The sequence below is a fragment of the Bison bison genome, unplaced genomic scaffold (genome assembly GCF_000754665.1).
Source record: "Bison bison bison isolate TAMUID 2011002044 unplaced genomic scaffold, Bison_UMD1.0 scf7180017864266, whole genome shotgun sequence".
Taxonomy (NCBI): domain Eukaryota; kingdom Metazoa; phylum Chordata; class Mammalia; order Artiodactyla; family Bovidae; genus Bison; species Bison bison.
The window spans coordinates 2,583,123-2,598,055 of NW_011494838.1; the positions used below are offsets into that span (position 1 = coordinate 2,583,123).

At 38.9% G+C, this 14,933-nt stretch overlaps 1 long non-coding RNA gene across 1 annotated transcript; it reads left to right on the top strand.

The window, feature by feature from the left end:
- Window positions 1–1,250: 1,250 nt before the first annotated feature.
- Window positions 1,251–9,355, top strand: LOC104994764. The gene is made up of 4 exons (XR_825989.1): window positions 1,251–1,356; window positions 5,746–5,816; window positions 7,334–7,425; window positions 8,772–9,355. It is a non-coding gene; the product is annotated as an uncharacterized LOC104994764 (long non-coding RNA).
- Window positions 9,356–14,933: the final 5,578 nt, after the last annotated feature.

The following is a 14,933-nucleotide window of genomic DNA, read 5'->3' on the forward strand; positions in this document are numbered from 1 at the left end:
TGTTCTTTGGAAGGACTGATGCTAAAGCTGAAACTCCAATACTTTGGCCACCTCATGTGAAGAGTTGACTCATTAGAAAAGACTCTGATGCTGGGAGGGATTGGGGGCAGGAGGAGAAGGGGACGACAGAGGATGAGATGGTTGGATGGCATTGCCAGCTCCATGGACATTAGTTTGGGTGAACTCTGAGAGTTGGTGATGGACAGGGTAGCCTGGTGTGCTGCAATTCATGGGGTTGCAAAGAGTCAGACAGGACTGAGCAACTGAACTGAACTGATGGGTCAATTCTAATCCCAGAGTAGATTAGAGTAATCCCTTGGGAACACCCCAGGACTTGGGAAGACTATCTTGGGATTTCAGATCTGCTCTAAAGTGGATCAGTACAGGTCTTGTGGGCACAATTCAAACCAGACTCACTATAGGGAAACCTCAGAATCATTTCTGTATCTAAGACTTTCTACACAGAGTCCAGGAAGATAGTCCCCTTTCATGTTCATTAAATTTTGAATGGTTTCCTAGAAGCAGAGCCTGAGACTGGGAAACACTCTCTGCAAGTGGTTCATGGCGAGACTTTTCTTAAGAGAAGTTTGTAAGTAGGGAGGGAAGCAAGACAGGGCAGGAGAAAAGATAAGCAAAGGTGTGGTTTCAAGCAGGATCTTGCTTCAACCTGATCCCATGAGAGGCTCTGTAGCATGAGTGGTACTACAAGGTTGTCCCAGCTTGAGTCACGGGAGTCGTCTGTTGTATCCCCAGAACTGGTCAATTTTAACTGTGGGCCAGTCCCAGGAAAAGGATATAACTTCTCAGGAATTTCTGGGCAAGCTGTGTCCAGTGGCTGAAGTGAATTAGTAATCCCTGGAGAAGTGAGCAATTAGAAAAGTTAAGCAACTGATATTCCCAGCATCTGTAGCGTGCATATACCAGGCCCAGAAAAGGGGATCTGACCAGGGCATCAACTGCATTTACTATATCAGGAAAGTGTTCAAGACCACAGCAGCCTCCAAATATTATGTCTGTGTCCGTCTTTGAAACATTTTTCCTAGAGACTCCCATTTGGGTATCTTTTCTGTTTTAGTCATCAAAACAAGTTTCTCTGCTTTGAATTCCAAAATTACCTGTGGACATTAAAAGGTTATCATTTAAATTCTTAGGTTTCCTTTTCAGTGATCCCACTATCTGATATTAATAATTAACTTGAGGACTTATTTAACCAAATTCTTCAAACTGAGTTCACACACAAAAAGGGCAGTTTCAAGAAAGGTTTTATCAACCGTTGAATCCTAACCCAGCCATGGACATTTTAAGCATAGTGTTTATTTTTTTCTGCTTGGGAAGAAGTTGGGAACAGGAGCAAACGTAAGTGAAGGGTCCCCTTTTCATTTACAATGTGTTTTGATTATAGTTTTATAGAGAGCAGAATTCAATCAATGCCACATGAAACTGACTTTTTAGTCCTGAGAAATCCAAGTGAATTTCTTTTCTCTGTTGTCTACTGTTATTTCCCTGCTTTTTAATATGAATACTTTGTGAGCTAGCATAACTTGTATTCTAGTACTCTGTATTTTCCCAGACTATTGCCCATGCCCCGAGGAAGAGTAATTTACTGACTGATGTTTGGTTAAAAATTCCAGACAGAAGCATGATCCCTATTTTTACTTCTTATAGAGGACTCTATTAAGTGTTGCCCTGGTTGCAACTGATTAAAATAATTTCCATCTGCCTCTTTGAAATACCATCCTTAGAATGAAATTCTGCTTTTCAGGACACTGTCCTGGCTTTATCCTAGATGATAAAATTTTGAGAAGTAAAACACATATTGTTAAATGTAAGAAAATTTGCTAATTTGAGTTAAGTAAAAAACATTAAAAATTATGTTGTACTAAATAATTTTAACAGTTTCAGCAGATATGTTATCTCAGCACCTAATGTATTCTATGTTGGAGCCTCTGAAAATGTAGTAATGTAAGTTCATGGATACACAAAATCATTTCCAGTGACCATTGCTGTTAAAAGTTATCCTGACAGAAGTTTTACACATTCTTCTGACCAAGTTAATTTATGTCCAGAAAGTAAATTTCAAAGCTCCGCAAGCCTAACTGTATGTTTTCTTCTTATAGTTTCTTTTTACATGCAAAATGTTTCTTTATAAAACCCATATGTAGATGGCACACTGATCCTTTTTACATATGTGGATAAAGATGTGGATACATTGCACTACTGAGATCACTAGTTAGTGAGATAAGTGCCATATGATTTTACATGCAAGTATGTGGGAAATGTTAAATAGAGAATCTGCTTCTGACTTGGGGGCAATGTAGAAAAATGTAAAAGTTGAATGAAGCAGATAAAGGTTATTAGGTGAAAAGATTTGGTGAAATGAGTTGAAAACCAAATCAACCAACACATGTACTTGTTTTAAAATTACACAATAAATACTAAAAAGAGATAATTTAGATACTTGATTTAGATACTTATTTATTAGGAGGAAAACAAATGTTAATATATAGAGGCATAAAAATAGGTTTGACTTGATTTTAAATATTCAGAGAAGTTAATAGAGAACACTTTGAACATTTGTTTTCCTAAACTATATTTAACATTCTAATCCCATGGTATTCTAGAAAAATTATTTTTTTCCCTAACATATGTATCTATCATAGGCTTTTACTACTTTCTGTTTAGACTTGAATCAAGCAAATTTTCTTCCAAACAAATTTGCTAACAATGCTCAAAAAAAAAATGTCAAAATTCTATTTCTATAAAATATACTGATCATATGCAGTGTACTTGAAAAGGGCTACTTACTAATTATATAATGACCAATGGACATGAAAATCATCATGAAAAGAAAGATTTTGATTTTCAATAAAAGTCTAGGTATAACTAAATAAATATGAGATATTTTATTCACTTATACTACCATGTGATAAGTGATTTAGTCCATTCTCTACCTGATATCTGAATCCTCCCATTCTTCCACTCATCCATTGCTGATTAACTTTTGAGCTTCTTAATGTTTCTTAATGACTTTTGGTTATCTTGTCTATTAAAAATTGAATTCTTTAGTGATTGTCATTTTTAATAGACATTTACCCTGGATCAACTTTTTAAAAGTGATTGTTTCAAATTAAATTTGATAAGAAACTAAAATATAGAGGTGTTTGTGGAAAAATACATTTACTGTTTAATTTTATAAAATTTTTATATGCCACATATAGATAACAACTCATTTTCGTATATACCTAAAAGACATTTGTTTTATTATCTTAATATATTTATATTTATATAAGTTAGTTAATAACATATGATTAATATAATCATAATAAATTATATTATCTTAATATCTCAATTATATAATATTCATCCATTAATTTTTTAACAGATACAACCAAAAGAGTTATCTGGAGGACCAAATGCAATTTCACATGTATATTTAGAAGCTTTATCTGCTCATTTTTCAAAAGCAGCAAAAATTTCACTACGCTATGACAATGGATTTCTCGTCATTCAGACAGACAAATCTATTTACGATTCAGATCAGTCAGGTATAATAAAAAAAGAATTATAATTTCTGGGAGGAAAGTGAGATGGTTAATGGTTAATACCTGATTAATGGTATTAGGACAAGTGGTTTATTTTGTGGTGAAAAAATGGAGTTAATTTCCAAATTACACCATACACAAAAGTAAAGATCTGACAAACTAAAGGTTAAATTATAAAACAAAGAATCAGCAAAATATGAGTATAATTTAGAGGTAGAAAGACCTTTGTTAGAATGATGCCAAGACTCCTTTCAAAATAGTTTTTTAAAAAAACAAAGTGATGTATTATAGAACTTAATACAGAGGCTGGATTTTAACTTTAAAAAATCTAATTTTTAATTCTCAATATCATCTTCCTCTATAAAAATATTTCAGTTTCATACTAACATTGAAAATTGTGAACTATATTGCAAAGTTCACCTAGCTATGTCTGCCTCCTTGTTTCCAGTTCGAAATGGTTTCAGTCTTCTTTCGGGAAATTTCGTCTACAAGTTATCTCAAGTGTGGGAAGAAAGGTTGATCTAATGGGGATGTACTGAATGCAGCTGCCCTTTATGAATGACCATTGAAGATGGTGTTAATTAGATAAACGTAATAAGATAAGACGGAGATCAGTTCAGTCGCTCAGTCGTGTCCGACTCTTTGCTATCCCATGGACTACACCATGCCAGGCTTCCCTGTCCATCACCAACTCCCAGAGCTTACTCAAACTCATGTCCATCGAGTTTCTGATGCCATCCAACTATCTCATCCTCTGTCATCCCCTTCTCCTCCTGCCTTCAATCTTTCCCAGCATTAGGGTCTTTTCCAATGAGTCAGTTCTTCTCATCAGGAGGCCAAAGTATTGGAGCTTCAGCTTCAGCATCAGTCCTTCCAATGAATATTCAGGACTAATTTCCTTTAGGATTGACTGGTTTGATCTCCTTGCAGTCCAAGGGACTCTCAAGAGTCTTCTCCAACACCATAGTTCAAAAGCATTAATTCTTCAGTGCTCAGCTTTCTTTATGGTCCAACTCTCACATCCATACATGACTACTGGAAAAACTATAGTTCTGACTAGACGGACCCAAGATGGAGATCACTGACATAATTTTAGCATCAGGTCCCTGCCAATACACAATTAACCTGGCTTTAGACTGTCAGAACTATTTCTTAGACACATGATCAGAAGTGCCTGTATCTAAGGAAAAGCTTCCATCCTTCTGTCCAAATGTGTGCATGCTCAGTCGCTCAGTCGTGTCTGACTCTTTGCAACCTCATGGATTGTAGCCCGCCAGGCTCCTCTTGTCCATGGAATTTTTCAAGCAAGAGTACTGGAGTGGGTTGCCATTTCCTCCTCCAGGGAACCTTCCCAAACCAGGGATCAAACCTGAGTCTCCTGCATCTCCTGCTTTGGCAGGTAGATTTTTTACCATTTAAGCCACCTGGGAAGCCCCCCAAACTTTGTTTTCCTCCCTCTTCTTAGATTTTGGCATGGGATGGGGTTGGTCTTGTTCAAATTTGATGCCTGCAGTAGCCTTCCCTGAATGTTGTAGGCCTACTTTGTTGTTGTTTAGTCGGTAAGTTGTGTCTAACTCTTTGGCCACCACATGCATATAGCCCAGCAGGCTCCTCTGTCCATGGGGTTTCTCAGGCAAGCACACTGGAGTGGGTTACCATTTCATTCTCTAGGGGGCCTTCCTGACCCAGGGAGTGAACCCGCATCTCCTACATTGCAGGATTCGTTACCGCTGAGCCACTGGGGAAGGCCTCCCTGTACTCCAGTACTTAAACATGCAGATTTTGTATTAGAGAATGCTTCACTAAGTTCTGTCAACACAACTTACTGCTTATGTTCTTTCTCCTCTACTCTATAGTTAATTCAGACACCAGTGAGCTGCAGTCTTTCTTATCTACCAGTGGTTAAAAATACAAAAGTTTGTATAAAACTACTTTTTAATAAATTTAATATTTTAAATGCAAAAAAGAGAAATATTTAAAGGAACCCCATCCAGGAAATTTTTTGTGAAAAGAATATTTTTTTCTATTTTGCAGTTCATGCGCAACATCCTGATTCATCTTTCCCTTGGAACTTGGATTTAATGTTTTTTACTTTCTTAACTTTACTTTCAATTTCATGGCCCTCATATTGTAGGATTATTAATAATGTTGTCAGCTTGTGAGTTGAACAGAGTTTCTAATAATGACCATTTTTTTCTTACAGTAAACGTTAGAGTTTATTCATTGGATGAAAACCTAAAACCATTGCAAAAAGAAATTACCTTAACTTTTATAGTAAGTATGCCACTAATTTACATAAAAATTTAACTATGGCATTTTCATTATATGAATAGCTTTCATTATTATAATACCAGTAAAATATGGCATTAAATTATCCATTATTGAATAGAAGCAAGTATATATTTAGCATCTATTGTGGGTACAATTGGTAATTTTACACTTCCGTTATCCTGACTGACTTTTTGTGTGTAAATTTAATGTTAGTAGAAATACGTTTTGATGGCCCCGTTAAAGAACGCCTTTTCGTGGTGGTCTTTTTACACTCTTAAGTGAGTCATATTAGCTCATACCCTCTCGTTGTTTGTGAAGCGTGGGCAGATGTGCCGAGGGTTGTAGCAGTACAATTGTGGTACCAGTGAGAAGTGCGCGGTGTGCCTTGTATCATCATGACAACCTTATAGCGTCAATATAACCATCTCCTGTTTATAGACGAAAAGACTGAGGCTTAGAGAAATTAAGTAGCCACTCAGGTTATACTCATCATTATTAGCTGAATCAGGCTTCAAATCCAGGTCTTTCTCCAGAGCTTCCACACTTAGCCTTTCTTGATTTATTTGGGGGATTACGGGATGTGTCCTTCATAAGCGTTTGAGTTCAGAAGGGCTAATAAGCACACATACCACAGTAAGCCGAGTAGGGGATGATGTAGGACCAGTAGCAGATCAGCCCGAAGGAAGGAAGTGCCGGAGATGATTATTAGATTACTCTGGAGGAAATTATGAAAGGATGAAAGCAGGTCCTGAGCTTGGTCTTTAAGACCGAGAGAGGCCTTTAAACCACAGAGAGGGTTTGATAGAGAGACGTTGGACCACGTTTTGGGTCCATGTTAAAGGTGCAGAGGTCTGGAGCCAGGAAGAAGCAAGGTACAGAGATGACCATGGCAGTGAGTGGACTGGTGGCTGCCAGGCCTGGAAACTCCCAGGAGAATCAGTGGCGGCTTTGGTGGATTATTTTACACCGTGGAAGTTCTTGGAGGGGACAGCAGGTTCAGATGAACTTGTCATAGAGGTAAATGGCCCCACGGAACCCATCGTTCCCTTGTTAGAATTCCCCACGGAGAGAAGACATTGAACAGGTCAGAGGCCATTGCTGTGGCACTGTCCAAGGTGATCTTGAAGACAAAGGGAGCCCAGGAAGTCTTTCGGGCATGGCATGACATTGTGTAAGCAGTGTTTGAAAATTATCCTGGAGGTCCGTTCAAGAAGAAGCATGGTGGAGAAGAACCTCACTGGGAGTTTATTTAACATATTCTAGATATCTACTGTGCTTCTTTTGTCTGTTGAAAATGTGCCTTTCTGCCTGAGACATTAGTCTTTGTTAACAAGCCTGACCAGTTGACAGCCATCGCCTCAAATCCACATAAACACCATATGGGCTCAGTTTCAACAAAGTTTCATAGAGCTTAATGAATATTTCTATAAGAACTACCAATTACATATTATGCTCAATGTGTGACCTCTGTACTTAAAGATAGTTTTAAAAAATGAAACTTTTTTTTTTTTCATTCAAAGGATCCAGAAGGGTCAGAAGTTGCTGAGACAACAAAAAAAAATTTTACTGGAATTATGAGTTTTCCTGGCTTCAAGATTCCATCTAATCCTAAGTATTTTAAATGATTTGTTGGTACAGTTGTTTCTCTTAAAAGCAGTGAAGGTAACTGGGTTATTGAACAGTCTGATGGAGCCATCAGCATGTGACTGAAAGATGCTGATGTTCCTTGGCTAATCTGAACATGCCAGTGAATGTCCTTCCTACCTAATGGAGGGTGGCACCTGCTGGGACTCTTCCACACTGAGATGGGGGTACTGATGCAACAACTGCCAGCTCTAAGCACCATGCTAGACCGTTCATTCAATTTAGTGGGCACCTTCCACAGCAAAGTCCAGGGACTAGACACTGGCAGATTGACCATACTCCTAAAACGTTGAGCATGAAATACAAAAGAGGAAAAAACATGCAAATGGAAGATGTCTGCTAGCAGTGTTTAATATTACATAGATGCTTTGGAATTTTCTCTGACATTTATTCTTAGAACTTGGAAGATATTCTGAGGCGTGATTTGAGGCTTCTACATTGCGTAATGCCTTGAAAATGTAACACTTCAAAGCAGTGAGGGAAGGGACATTTACGGTTCTCCTGTTATGTGCGGAGCACTTTGCTAAGTCCTATATCATTCCTATCCTCAATATAAGGAAATTTAGGCTCAGAGAAATGTATAAGCTTGTTCAACCACACAGCCTTTGATGGCGGAGCTGAAATGGAAGCCCAGCTTCACTAATGACCAGATTAATCCCTACTCTTTCCTTATATAATATAATGCTGCAGCTCAAAAACTGGCCGTAAATTGTAAAATTTCCAAAGCTATATACTTATATTATTTTGACACGTTTAACCTGACTAAATGGTCCTAGAAATGATGTCTTGATTTTCTAGTGTACTATATAGTATATCTATTAGTATGATGAAACTTTAAGATTGCTTCATTAACTATGTAATCAATGCCACTAAGTGAAAAATATTTTCTAGCTCAATATGTATATATTGTATCCTAGAAAATGAATTAATAACATAAATTTCAGTATGTGTACAACTTTTCTTAAAATAACTTTTTGTTTATGATTTTAAAACATTTTTCAAATATGATATATTAATTAGATGGAGTGTGGCCAAAAACTTTGGAACCGGAATGACCAAGTTTAAATCCCAGCTCTACCACCTTTTAGCTGTGTGTTCCTGGGCAAGCTACTTTACCTCTCTGGGCCTCATTTTTCTGATAACAGAGTGGAGATAATAATACAAGCTACTCTCTAGTATTTTGGTGAGGATGCAGTGTGTCAACATATGTAAAGCACATACCAGTGCCTATATGAATATTAGCTACAATCACTGGGTGAATTACAGATATGTTATTTGATGATATCTAAAATTTTAAATGTGTCACTGTCACAGGTATGGCTTATGGACAATTAAAGCTAAATACAAAGAGGACTTTACAACAACAGGAACTGTGTATTTTGAGATTAAAAGTCATGGTAATCTCTCATAAATTACTGAGATTTCCAATGTATGTTTTCACTAAACCATTCTCAATAACTTTGTTGACCAAGAACTCGTTAAGAAATAAAGGGCTGAGGGGTGGGGACAGGGGTGGCCTGGGAGTCAGAAGGCCACAGGCCCGGGACTCACGGCCCGGCTCACCTCAGTTCAGTTACTCGACTCTCTGGTCCCTAGTTTCTTATCATCGTTCTGCCAAGTTCAAGTCCTATAAGAAAGTAGGATCAGATACTGTTCTTGCAAGATCCATAGTTCTTTGACTCTCTTAAGGATGACCTACTCTGAGCTCCTCATCTAAAGATGAGTCCAGGTAAGAAGAATCAGACCCTGGAGAAACGGGGAGACTGATCTAGGTTCTCACAGCCACTTTGTACGGTTGAGAATGAGAATGCAGAATGCCTCCTCTGAATCCCAAGCCAGTGCTCCCTCCTATCAGTCCTAAAAATTGATGATGTGTTTAGACAGTTACAAAATATACTTATTTTGGAACTATCTATATTAATTTTACTAGCAGTTTTCTTATATTTCCTTCTGTTCACTTTTCAGAGGCATTTACTGGAATGTTAACGTGTATGCTCTTATGTAAATTTGTTAAAGCTATTTAAACGATGATTTCCACCCATCAGATTGAGCGAGGCAGAGAGGTGTTTATAATGAAGAAAGGGCTGCTGCTGCTGCTGCTAAGTCACTTCAGTCGTGTCCGACTCTGTGCAACCCCATAGACGGCAGCCCACCAGGCTCCCCTGTCCCTGGGATTCTCCAGGCAAGAACACTGGAGTGGGTTGCCATTTCCTTCTCCAATGCATGAAAGTGAAAAGTGAAAGTGAAGTCACTCAGTCGTGTCCGACTCTTCGTGACCACATGCACTGCCAAGGTCCAGCCCTGGCTGATCCAGGGAGTTCGAAGGGGAGACGGTTTTGGCGATCAGGATACGATAGCTTTAATTAAATATTAATTAGAGATATAAAGACTAATAGAATGAGGATAGCTCAGCAGGAAAATTCAGTGGAGAAAAGAGGCTGAGTAGCTTGGTTTACGCGGGAAACCAATAATACTTCAAGACAAGAAGCTTGCACCACTTAGGTAGGCCACAGGCGTCCTTCCGTTCCCCTGAAGGAGAGACACTGAGGCCTCTCCAGTCGGATCTTAGAAGCCCAGGCAAAATTAGTAAGCTTGGCAGGCCCTGTGCTCCAGATGGAAACTCAGCCAGAGTTTGAGAGAGAGAACGACATGGGGACACCAGTCTTTTGAGGAACTGATCCTATTTTTTATTTTTCCAGAGTCTGTTTTTATACACTGAGATGTTATACAAAAGTCATGTGGGGACAGCAGTCCTGACTTTTATCAAAGTCAGGTGCTTCATACAAATGCATACAGAGGTCTTAGGGGTATTACATTATTTTCTGGCCAGGGGGGCCTGCTGACAATTTATGATCCTCTCCTTGTGACAGCGGTCAGTCAACCAGAACACTTATTTCTCCAGGGGTGATTATTTTTGAAACAGACGCCACCTTCTGAAGGTACCAGATAAAGTTACATTCCTATAGGGTGAGGGTGTAGTGGGTTTTAATTAAGGAAAGAATTTGCTTAGCCTAAGGTCTAACATAATTAATATCAAAGGTTAATACTTATTTCTTCTATATATTCACTAATGTGTATAAGGGCAGGGGATGTGGAGACTTAGCAGTAAACATTGGCTCAACAAATGAAAAACCCTTCACCAATACAATTTCTAATCAGCCCACTATACTTATACTAATAGTTTTCTAACTTCTCTAAGGAACCTGTTTTTAGAAGGTTTAAAGTATCTCGTGCCTCTCATGGTTGGGAGGCTTTGAGCAATCAAATGTGACCGGACAAGCCTGTCAGGCAGGCTAGAGAAACTTCAGAGGAGTTTGTAGGTTGAAACACTCCTATCACACCCAGGAATTATTATTAACTGGAGCTCTAAGTTAACTCCTTCTCCGAAAGAGGTGGTGGGGGACAGCCCCCTGTAAAGTCAGAGGTGTAGGGGAGAGCACAAAGTAGTAAAGTAGGCAGGCTCTGGTTATGGGGGTAGATGCTCGAGGATTTCCAGGGGGACTCCTGAGGCTCGATCCCGCCTTTGAGTATGTCGAGCCTCCTTCCTCATGACCTTTGCCACGGGTGGAGGCCCTCACGCTGGCCCCCCGGCAATGGACTGCAGCCTACCAGGCTCCTCTGCCCATGGGATTTTCCAGGCAAGAGTACTGGAGTGGGGTGCCATTGCCTTCTTCGGAAGAAAGGGCAAGCATATGTAAAAATCTGAAATATTTAACATGCTAAAACCACCGAAGGCACTCCGATCCAATTAAACTCAACTTTGGAGTTGTTTAATAGCACTCTTGGACACGGCTCGTAGTTACCAAGTCCTTGCTCTGTTTTTCGCCAGTGTGCCAGAGGGCACTTTTCTCTGACACAGAAAGGGCAGCCGGAAGAGTGAGACACTCACACTACCCTTGAACAGTCAGCCCCTCACCACCTGCCCTGGTCACCCTTGAGCCAAGGCTCCTTTCTCTCTGAAGGGCAGCCTTCTCCCCTTGGGTAATCAGCCTGCAGAGCAGTGCATGATAAACAGGACTGTGAAACACAGAATCACTTCCAGGACAGGCATAAGGAAAACACATAGATCCGTAAGTGGTCAGAAGTGTTATTTGTGAATTATAGTATCAAAGAGTTGGAAAGTCTAAAACTCCCCTTTGTTCTAATTCATTTTTGTGAAAAAGTCATTTTCTACAGTTAATAACTAAAAGATGTCTCTCCGATATGCGATTTATGCTCATACTTTGGACACTGAATGGAAGAGAATTGCTAAACACAAGATGCAATTTAATAAATATCTGTCAGACATTATTAATACGTGAAAGACTTTATGAAGATAAACAAGATCAATACATCCTTGTGCAGCTCATAATTTGATAGTAACACACATGCTTTAGTAAGGACATGACTGCTGGAGTAGAGAGATGAGCTTGACCCCTTAGGGAAGGATGAAGAGACCTCCTGGGGTACTGATGACCCTCATGATGAGGAGGGAAATATCTGTTACTGATGCTACTCTAGCTTATTGTGCTAAAGTTTCTTGTTTGAAATACAGTTACAAATATAGTTTAAACTGTATAATTCTTTTTTGCTTAGGTTTACATTCAGTGAAACCACACTTCTTTATCTTAGTAGAACTAGAGAATTTCTTCATTAGCCATAAAATCTTTGAGGACTTCAAGATTACTATAAAACCTAGGTAAGAAAATTATTATTTTCAGATTCATTTAGCCTCTGAATGTCAAGCAGTTTCCATTCAAGAGTTAAAAAAATGACTTATAGTGCTTGCCTGGGGTCTTGTGTTGAGAAAGCCTCTGAGGTTCAATGTCAAAAATACTGTGGTTAATAATATCTGCCATAGCTGTGGGAAGTGGGTTCAAGGAGATTTGCCTGAAGGGCATTTGCTGATTCCAGTCTTACTGTTGTTTAACAATCTTACAAGCAAAGAATCCTAAAGACTGAAATATCATGGTGGCTGTTCAGGTGACTGTAACTATTTAAGTATTAAAAATATGATATGAAAATATTCACTTATTTGTTAATATTAATTGATCATACAACTTAATTAAGAAAAGTGGTTATGGAATTGATTGAACAGGCCCAGAAATCACACTTGGCAGACAAATTCATGGGAGCACTGGCTTTCCTGTTTAATATTTAAATAAGGAAAGTTAATGTTTTTCTTTGACTCAAAGGAAAAATATGAGGCTAAATTAAAAATAACAGCTCCAGTACACATTAGGAAGATGATGTCACCCCTTTTGCTAAAAGTATCACTCGGGAGACACATCTGCTGTGGTATGGAAGAAGTGTGGCCTCTCACAAATAGGAGACCTGGGTTCTAGTTCATTCTCCACTAACTCGCCATGAACTTAAAAACTGTGGGAAGTTTGAGTAAGCTCTTTTTATACCTCTGGGATTCAATTTCCTCATTTGTCATAGGAATAAAAATACATCTATATCTCATTGCAATAATCGATTTATCAAAAAAGGGGGTAATTCTTTTAAAAACAGGTATTCTTACAATAAGAATGTAACTGAAGCTAAAGTTTCTGTTTCTTTTGGGATAAGAGAAAATTTAAATGACAGCAGAAAGGAAATGATGCTTGAAGCAACACAGAAAACGAAGATAAGGAAGAAATCGAGTTACCTTCATAGAAACGGAGAATTGGGGGTCAGTTCATCACTTAATCTCTTAATGTAGAGATTAAAAGTGAGCTTTCACCCCCAGGAGTTCACAGGGCCAAACAGAACATAACAAAACCACTAATGCTTGGGACTTGGGAAGTTCTGTTAACGAAAGCAGAAAAACTGCAGTGATGTTTGTCTTCCATTTTGAGGCTTGAGTTTGCTAAAACCTACTCCCAGAGGCAGTTTTCTCCCTTTATAGATATGGTATCCTGGACCTGAGGTGAGCTTCCATCAGATAGAGATTGCAAATTATAGTCTCAGTTTCTGAACAGGATGAGACATGGTTTTGAGTCAGAGATTTTCAGCCTCGCCCAGGGTTATTTCTCCATGACCAGAGGCTTCAAGCTTAAAAGAAATGACCTAAATATTAGTCAGTTAAAAATACATGCCATAGGTGTTGGTGTATGGCAGAAACCAAAGCAATGTTGTAAAGCAATTATCCTTCAGCTAAAAATAAATAACTTTAAAAATATGTATGCCATAGAATCAAGCTTATGCTTTGTATTACCCCTAGCTGGAACTATAACGTCATTGTTAAGTGAAGATTTTGCAGGCTGATGAAAGCCAATTTGTTAATCCCTCCTGCTGCTGCTGCTGCTGCTAAGTTGCTTTAGTCATGTCTGACTCTGTGTGGCCCCATGGACGGCCTCCTACCAGGCTCCTCTGTCCCTAGGATTCTCCAGGCAAGAACACTGGAGTGGGTTTGTTAATCCCTAGCAGTGAATTATTCTCTAATACTGTATCTTCTACATTTTTGTCCTCCTTTCAAAAACAGTGGGTTGATGGAGTTGCACAAATCATTAACACCTCAGAAGTAATTGAAAAACTGTCATATGGAAGTCTAAAAGATTTAAATAACAAGTATCTTAATATTTTTGTGGAAGTCCAAGAAAGTACAGGTGAGTTCCAAACTGATCTATAAATTCTTTTCTCACATTTCTTTCTTTTTCCAAAGTTCAGATAGAAATCTGAAACTTATTATTGGTGCAATGTTGGGAAAATACAGTTACCAGATATGCTGTACCATCCGTCAGCTCTGTGCAGGGGAAATGCTCATGAACGACATCTTTCTGCAGTGATGACCCCTACTCCCACATGTAAAGGAGAGCCTTTTAAGTCATTGAAAAGAACAGGTAATGCTGGTACCAGACAGTTTTGCTTGCAACAAACAAATGATATATTATAATTATTCACATATGAAAGCATTCCTGAGTCACTTGAGTGTTTGCTTACATATTATTAAATATTTAACATATATTTTCTACCACACTACCTGGTACATTTTTGAATATTGCCTTGGAGATGATAACCAACTATTTCACAAGTGAGTGTCTCTTCTCACAGGATTATTGACATTCTGCTCCGTTACTTGAAAAAAACGGAGGGATGAGGGATGAATGATCTGATAAACAGTCTGGAGCAGGATGTGCTGTGTTTAGCCGCTCAGTTGTGTCCGACTCTTTGCAACATCATGGACCGAAGCACACCAGGCTCCTTTGTCCATGGGGATTCTCCAGGCAAGAATACTGGAGTGGGTTGCCATGCCCTCCTCCAGGGGATCTTCCCAACCCATGGATCAAACCCAGGTCTCCTGAATTGCAGCTGAGCTACCAAGGGAAGCCCAAGAATCCTGTAATGGGTAGCCTATCCCTTCTCCAGAAGATCTTCCCAACGCAGGAATTGAACTGGGGGCTCCTGCATTGCAGGTGGATTCTTTACCAGCTGAGCCACAAGGGAAGCCCCTGCAGCAGGATACTGTAGTTGAAATTGAGGAATGAGCATCTCACCAACCTCATGCAAATTTAA